Raw genomic sequence first — 8,670 nt, 5'->3', positions numbered from 1 at the left:
GTTGAATTTGATCATACCCAAAGTACAGTCTTTGTCCACACAAAAGATCTATTTATATATACCATTTTTTTCTCCTCCCTAGAAGATTACAATGCCAGCGTCAATGATAACTATTGGCAAGTACTCTTTCATTCACTAAACAAATATCTATTGACTTCCTAATATGTACCAGGCACTGTTCTAACAGTTAAGAGTAATTGTCGTATTTCTAAACAAGACCAGCATTAAATAAAGCATGTGAAATGACACAGTGGGACTTGCATCTTTTTCTATCCATTGCTCTCCAATCAGTTCATCTAATTAACATTTACTTAGTTCCAAACTTCTTCCAGGAAAGTTGCCAGGTGCTGACAGTGCACAGTGAATAAAGTTGTTGCACAGAAGATCACAGCCCAGTGGGGAAGTGGGAGAGAAAATAGGCAATTACATAAAACAGCACAAATGTTATGATGAAAACATGCTTAGGATAATATGAAAGTTAAGCAGAGGTGCCCAGATCCAGGCTGGGTGCTGTAGTGGAGGAGAAGTGAGCAAAGTTTCTTGAAGGGTTTGATGTGTGGGAGGAGTCATAAGAAGCTGAGCAAGGTCAGAAGAGTGGGAAGATGGAGTGTGCAGATGACGATGCGTAAGACAGGGGAGCAGCATAAGCGTTTGCTCAGAGGCGTGAGAGTGCACGATGGAGAACTATAAGTGGTTGAGATCTTCTGAAGTGAGGGGCTGAGGATAGGGTATAGAACAGCAAGAGATGAATAATACTCAGATTATCAGTGTCCATTTCAACCTCTTTCATGTTGCAGATGAGAAAACTAAAGTCCAGAGAGGGTAAGCTGATACCACTCACCTCTTTTATCTTGGTCCCTCACTTGGCAGCTGAATAGTCCACATACTGCTGAAATTAATATAGTCATTCATTTAGTGTTTATTTTAATGGGAATATAATCCTAATGGCTTGGCTGTAAGTCTACCCTTAATGAGTGTGCAGTCTTGGAGATGATATAGGCCAATCTGAGGTAAATACAAAGCAAGAGGCTGGAGCAAAATTTCTGATTCTAAGGGAGCATGAGGCTCACTGCCTTTGCTCAGCATGAACAGAGCTGAGCAAAGGCAGTGAAAATTACTGAGCCTGTTAACACTGTATAGATGTTTACAAAGCCTGCACCAGCTGAACAGTGGAAAAAACTGTTTTCATTGAGGCCCTAACCCACCTGCTGTCCATGGCCCTGTCCACAGAAGCAAACAGAAAGTGACTGCCAACTGCGGGAGAACTATGGTAAGTGTTCAGGCAGGAGGCATCCCATTTAGTGGGAGACCAAAGCTGGCCCACATCTGACTTTCTTACAGTACAATGTTTGGTCCCAACCCCAGTGTAACTAAATGAGGGGAAGAGTGTAAGTATTTACTAGCCTTGGATGTCTAGGAAAGAATTTTTAAAAATATTTTAATATTTATATTTAATGTTTATACTTAAGGGATCCTTGCTGACCACTTCTCACATTTTTCTTTCAGAGTTTATTCTTCTTTAAAGATCTATAAATAATTGCATCTTCTAATAAAAAAGTACTATTTTTATTTTGGGGTAGAAAGTTAGAATACATTTTTATCTTTATATATGACTTTTAACAAAGCTGATGCCCTACTGAGAAATAAAATGACCTCGGTGTCTCTTAAATTTACTGCTTCTCCTTTGTTGTTCTCTTTAATTCCAGAGCAGAAGAAAAAAGATTTAGAGATTTATTTCTGCTGTCCTTTACAATTAAAAAAAAAAATCATTTTCTTAAACCTTAAAAGCCAGAAACTGGGTATTATTTTCATTGCTAGTGTGGGTTGCACGTTTAATCTACCAGGTTGTTGAATTATTGATGCTGTATTTCTTTTTTAATTTTCTAACACTTCTTGTAAACTCAATTTTACTGTAGGGCTTTCATCCATTATATTTTAACACAAGAAAACTTTAAGAATTTAAAATTCAAAGTTACATGTTATCAACCTCCTTTGGAGATTTTTGAGGCAACATTGATCGAACTGAAATTCACTCTGTATTCCTGGATGTTTATTATAGGAAGATATAGCTGCACTATTTGTCTGAAGCATAAGCAAGTGACCATATATCAGTATGGTTACCCAGTGTGCACATATGTTAAAGTACAGATTTAGTAGTGGTTGTTTTTTCCCTATTGGCTTGAGTAAATTTATTATGATAAAGATGGTCAAAAGGATTAGTGAGAAGGCTGCTTCAGAGACTTATAGCACATTTGTACAGTGCCCAAATATGCCCCCTCTGTAATCTAAAAGAAACTGAAGAGAATTATGTCCATTCCCATCTCAAGGAGTAGTATGGCTGATGGCAATAATTGAACATCGGCGAATTTTCCAACAGCTAGAGTAGGTGATGGGCAATGGACATAGGGAATTGGGAGTTTTTTTTTTTTTTCACTGCAGTGGACCACAGAGGGAATACACATATAAAAGGAATTAGAGTTTCTGAATTTGAGGTAGCTCATTCTGATAGTTCTACAAGTAAACAGCTTAAATTATTAAAATTTCTTATGTTGAACTTATAGATGCCAAAAAGCCACCAATAATTTCTTTCTTCCCTTTAACGTCTACTCAAATGGCCTGTATGTAGTTCTGAAAATAGAGTCACAAGGGTCTGTAATTTGCCACTGGAAGATTCTAATGTCAGAAAGCTAAGCTTACAAAATCAGAGAGGCTTGTTTTCTGTGAGAAGCCCTGCTGGGCACACTCACAAATGAATTTAACCTAGTAAAAACTGACTAAACTGCAAAAATAATTTCCCCCTTTCTACTCCCTATGAATCACTAACTACAAGGCTCAGAGTAGGGAAGAAAAAGCTTTTCTACTCATTGTTCCTTTTAGCTGGTAATAATGTACATGTGTTTGCGTAGGTTGCAGTCAATAAAGGCCACTTGTGTTGTGAAATCATCAGTATTTGTCCAGGTCTTTTCAGAGGTGAGGAGACATCATTAGGGAACATGATGAGGGTAAGCGTGCTGGCCTCTATTCACCATTGTGTTCCTGGACCATGGTACAATACCGGACGCAAAGTGGACACTGAATACATTATGTCATTTGTTTAATGCATAAACAATTCCAGGACATTTCAAACTTCATGCCATGGCTTGACTTAAATTGGAAATGTCTCGCACTGATTCCCAAGTACTTCCTTCCGGCTAGGTCTCAGAAACTTTCACCACAAAGCCAGTCTCTTACTTTCCTTATCTCCAATTTTTATTTACAAACTCGTTATGAACCTTAGCCACACCTTCTGAATTTCCTGAAGCTGGAAGGAAGTCAAACTGCTTCTAATTGCTTGCTTTCTCTCTATGGTCTTTTGCTTCTCATCTCTTTCATTTAAGTATTTATATCAGCTTGTGTCTTATATCCCCTTCCACCCTCATCTCCCTCCATTTCTAACTCTTTCTTTACTTTCTAGAATGATGAAGGCCTAGGAACTCATCATCAGCTTTATGCTTCTGTATTTCAAATTCTTGTTGGTTTTAGAAATATTGGTTCTTGAGATGTCAGAACTGGAAGGCGCTTTTGAGATGCTCCTTTAAATCTCTTTGGTATTCAACTGACTGTTATCTATGGGTTTGTCTCATTATGTTGAGGGATTTTGTTCCATAATCAATTTGTCGAGAGTTTTTGTCATGAAAAAATGTTGACTATTTTAAGTGCCATTTGTACATGTATTGAGATGATCACATTATTGTTATCTTTCTTTCTAGTAATGTGCTGTATCACATGGATTGATTTGTATATGTGAACCATTCTTGCATCCCAGGGATAAATTCCATTTGACCTGGTATATGATCTTTTAACATGCTGTTGAATTTAGTTTGTTAGTATTTTGTTGATAATTCTTGCATTTATAGTCATCAGGAATATTAACATGTATGTATGTATGTATGTATGTATGTACATGGATACGTACGTATGTATTTTCTTGGTGTATCCTTACCTGGCTGTAGTATCAGGATAATTCTGGTCTTGTAAAATTATTTTGAGAAGGTTTCATCCTCTTTAATTTTTTGCTAAAAGTTTAAGAAGGATTGGTATTCATTCATTCTTTACATGTTTGCTAGAAATCACCAGTGAAACCATCTAATACTGGGTTTTCCTTTCTTGAGAGGTGGTTGATTACTGATTCAGTTTCCTTAATTATTACTTGTCTGTTGGTGGGATTGTAAATTAGTGCAGGCACCATGGAAAAATGTATCAAAATTTCATAAAAGTTAAAAATGGAGCTGTCATATAATCTAGCAATTCCACTCCTGAATATTTTTCTGAAAAAACAAAAACACTAATTTGAAAAGATATATGCATACCTATACTCATTGCAGCATTACTCGTAATAACCAAGATATAGAAACAGCCTAGAAGTCCATCAACAAATGAATGGATAAAGAAGACATGGTATGTGTGTGTATGTGGGTGTATTGTATAATATACATATATACAATAGAATATTATCCAACAATAAAAAGGAACAAAGTCTTATAATTTGCAACAACATGAATGAACCTAGAGAGTATTATGTTAAGTGAAATGTCAGACAGGAAGACAGATACTGTATGATTTCACTTATATGTGGAACCTTAAAAAAAAAAAAAACAAATGAACAAAACAAAATAGAATCAGACACATGTATATGGAAACAAACTGATGATTGCCAAGGGGAGGGGATGGAGATGGGAATGAAAATAATTAAAATATAAAGTGTTCATAATAAATCCTTTTACAACATTTTGAGCCATCATTTGGCTGGATAAAAGTCACCCTCTGGTAGATTCTTCTGGAAGTACTCATGTGTTTCCTGAATTATGTCCTTATCACTTTTAGGGAAATTTGGCCTGATAAATATCCTTGGTTTTCTTTTCTTAAATTTCTTGAAAATTATACTCCCATGTTTCTTTGTTGTCGTTGTTGTTGTTATTTAGAGAAATCTCAGTCTGATTCCTCTGCCTTTGTACATTTTTTTCTTTTTCTCTCTCTCAACCTTTCTTCTTTCCAATCTCCCTCTCTCTTTAGGATTGGCTCTCCTCTCCTCTCCCCTCCCCTCCCCTCCTCTCCCCTCCTCTCCTCTCCCCTCCTCTCCTCTCCTCCTCTCTCTCCCTCTCCCACAGACACACATTTAATCATACACATCCCTTCCCATTAGAATGGAGAACGAACAAACAAATCATCTATTTCTTTGAAACTTGGACTTGACTTAAATTGGATTTTACATTTTGTCAAGGTGATCTTTGTAAAATTAAATAAAACCCATACATGGATATAGTTTTAATTTGAAAATGCTAAAGCTGAAATCTCTTCTTTTCTCTTCTCTTCCTCTCCCTCCCTTCCTTCCTTCAAATGCAAATGATTTTTTTTCTTGATTTCTAAAGTTTAATAGTTTTACAAAATATGTGTTGGGGGCACTTCTTTTATATTAGGGAGATTTTTTTTTTGGTTTTATAGTTTTAAACATTAATCCTATTCAAAGGTTTTGATTTTCTTCCTCAGAAATACCTAATTATAGGTTCAACTTCATTTGCCTTTCTTCTATTGCTACCCACTTTACCATAGCCCCAAATTCTTAACTGAAAATACTTAACATAATTTGAAGTTTTGTAGTACAATTTTCTTTATCTTCGTGTTTAGCTCTTTTGGTCAAGCCTTTTCATCAGCAGAAAGTGTTGTTTTTGTTTTTGTTTCTGTTGTTGTTTTTTTTTTTTGGTGGGGGTAGATCAAACCATTTTGAGGGCCTTTGGGGAGGGCCTAAGGGCTAGGAGGACAAATAGATCTATCCCCTTCAGCCTGGCTGGGATGTCTCCAGCTTTATAGCCTCTGAAAACAGAAATTTTTTTTTAGTTATGTTTTTTATTTATTTCCTCACATTATATGAAGGTGATCTGCAATTCTTTATTCCTATTTGTTTTAAACAGGATTCCTAGATTTACTGTGCATCTTCTGTGTAGTTTATTTTATGGATGATGGTGTTGATGGTGGGTAATGGGAGAAGGGTTGGCAGGTCTTTCATTTTTGAAAAATTATTAATTTCTCCCTTTTGTTTCTTCCTTTTCCTCATGGAGTCATACCCAAGGTGTCTCAGCTCTGTATATATCTAAGCCTTCCTAAAAGCAATAATCCTTCTAACCTGCCCCTTCTGGATCCTTTTCCCTATCTAAGGCTATAAAGTCCTGATCTGGTTTTCTTATTTTGGCATTTATTGTTGTAATTTCTCTTTCTGGAGGTAGTCTTCTGCTTTTTTTACATGGAGTCTTTTAAGGCTTCCCTTCTCTATGTTTCATATTTAAAGGATTGCTGTGGCAAAAGCTCCAAGTGTTTTTTTTCTTTTCCTTCCCCTGCCCTCTCTAGTTGCAGGTAATTTGAAGGTTGCATTTCCTCAGTTTCCTAAATATGCTGAATTTATCTTCTTTGTTGATGTCATGTTTTGGGGGAGGAGTGAGTGGTAGGGGATTAAAAGTCAAGCCTTTCCATTGTTCTCAAGACTCGAAATTCCCTATGTATGCATCACCTCATATCTGATTTCCTTAACTCTTTTTTCTGACTTTACCTGTTGTGTATAATGTTGCAATTAACATAGAGGTGCATATATCTTTTTAAATGAGTGTTTTTTTTCTTTAGATAAATACCCATAAGAGGTATAAAAACAGACATATAGATCAATGAAACAGAATAGAGAGCTCAGAAATAAAAGCAGGCGTAAATGGTCAATTAATCTAAAATCAAGGGAGAATAACAGTATATGCAGTCAATGGTATTGGAAAAAAATGGATAGATATATGCAAAAAAATGAATCTGGACCACTTTCTTACATCATATACAAAAATAAACTCAAAATGGATTAAGGACTTAAATGTAAGACCTAAAACAATAAATTCCTAGAAGAAAACATAGACAGTAAATCTTTGACATTGGTCTTAACCATATTTTTTAAGAAATCTCTCCTCGGGTAAGGGCAACAAAAGCAAAAATAAACAAATGGGACTACATCAAACTAAAAAGCTTTTGCACAGTGAAGAACAACCATGAACAAAATGAAAAGACATCCTATTGAATGGGAGAATATATTTGCAAATAATATATTTAATAAGGGTTTAATATGTATAATAAATAAAGAACTCATATAAATCAACATCAAAAAAGCATGATCAATTAAAAATGGGCAGAGGGACTCAGAGACACACAGATGCCAACAGATACATGAAAAAAATGCTCAACATCTCTAATCATCAGGAAAATGGAAATCAAACCATAATGAGGTATTGCCTCACACTTGGTAGATAGGCTAATATCAAAAGTCAACAAATAATGAGTTTACATTCTCAAATTCTTCTGACTTGAAGTTTTTGCAGGCTTTATTCTATCCCTTGGGTAATGTTTTTTTCCAAAGTGAGTTCTTCTTAGTTTCTCATTTTTCTTTTATCTTTTTCCTTCCCTCCCTCCCTTCCACCCTCCCATCCTCCCTCCCTCCTTTCCTTCCTTCCTTCCTTCCTTCCTTCCTTCCTCCCTTCTTCCCTCTTTTTCCTTCCTTCCTTCCTTCCTTCCTTCCTTCTTTACTCCTTACTCCATTATTTTTCTTTTTTTGCTTATCTAGTTGCCATCTCGATCATATTATAATTGGGAGTTCTCTCTAGACCTTAACTTTTCAATGATGTAATCAATATAGGCACCTTTGGCACCTTTCTTGCCTCTTCTAGGGTGGTTTTTGTTTCTTAGTATGTTAGATATTGTGCGTTTATATTAAAACATTCTCAAATCTTCTAAACTCTAACTTGTATCCTAATAGCTAGAAAACTGAAAACTATATTTCCCATATTCATTTTATTGGCCTACATTTTACCAATAAGAGTCACCTGAATGATATTTGGAGTGAAAAAGAGAAGGAAACCATCAGTCTCCTTTGGCAGCAGCTGATAGACGCACAGACAGATGGTAATGTAAGGTTTGCAGTGACTTCTTAATGTTTGTGTGAATCACCTTATTTGATACTACAAGTAGCAAAAATTCTCAGATTGGTTTTTTCCTGTCTAAACACTTACTGATACACTTAGACTCCTTTGAAGGCTATAATGTAGTTTTGCATCCACTTTCATGAAGCCTATGGTATGAGTCTATGGTATGGGGATGTCAGAAAACATTACATGTATTATCTTTGCTGAGAAACCTGAGCTTTCTCCAGAGAAGCCACTAACTATTCTAAGTTTGGGACTACTCCTTTTAGCCAGAGGTGTGCATGACTTCTATGAACATCAGTCATGCTAATTTTGATTTCAGAGATAACTGTCTGATTAGTTCCAGTACTCTTGTGTAAAAATTTTCAAGATGACAGATTCATAACTTGCTAGTAATTAAAAAAAATGGGTCTTATGTGGGTCTTCTCTGTGTCATCACTCAATTCTGAACATTTGATTGAGAATCTGACTAAATTTGGAAAATCCTAAGCCTTTCTGGCTGCTTCTTCCTTTGACTGACTGATTTTTGAGAAAATGAGGCTAGTTCAAAGTAAATAGAAATATTAATTTTATCTTGGATTTCTAAGTCAACTCGGGCTAACTTAAACGTAAATGACAAAATGGAGTTAATGTGGTTGAATTTGGTTCCTCAGGGGTTTCCATGATCAAAGGAAAGCTGGTCAATAGC

This window comes from Pteropus alecto, unplaced genomic scaffold (assembly GCF_000325575.1).
Source record: "Pteropus alecto unplaced genomic scaffold, ASM32557v1 scaffold191, whole genome shotgun sequence".
NCBI classification, from domain to species: Eukaryota; Metazoa; Chordata; class Mammalia; order Chiroptera; family Pteropodidae; genus Pteropus; species Pteropus alecto.
Note: the sequence above shows the minus strand (reverse complement) of the source record.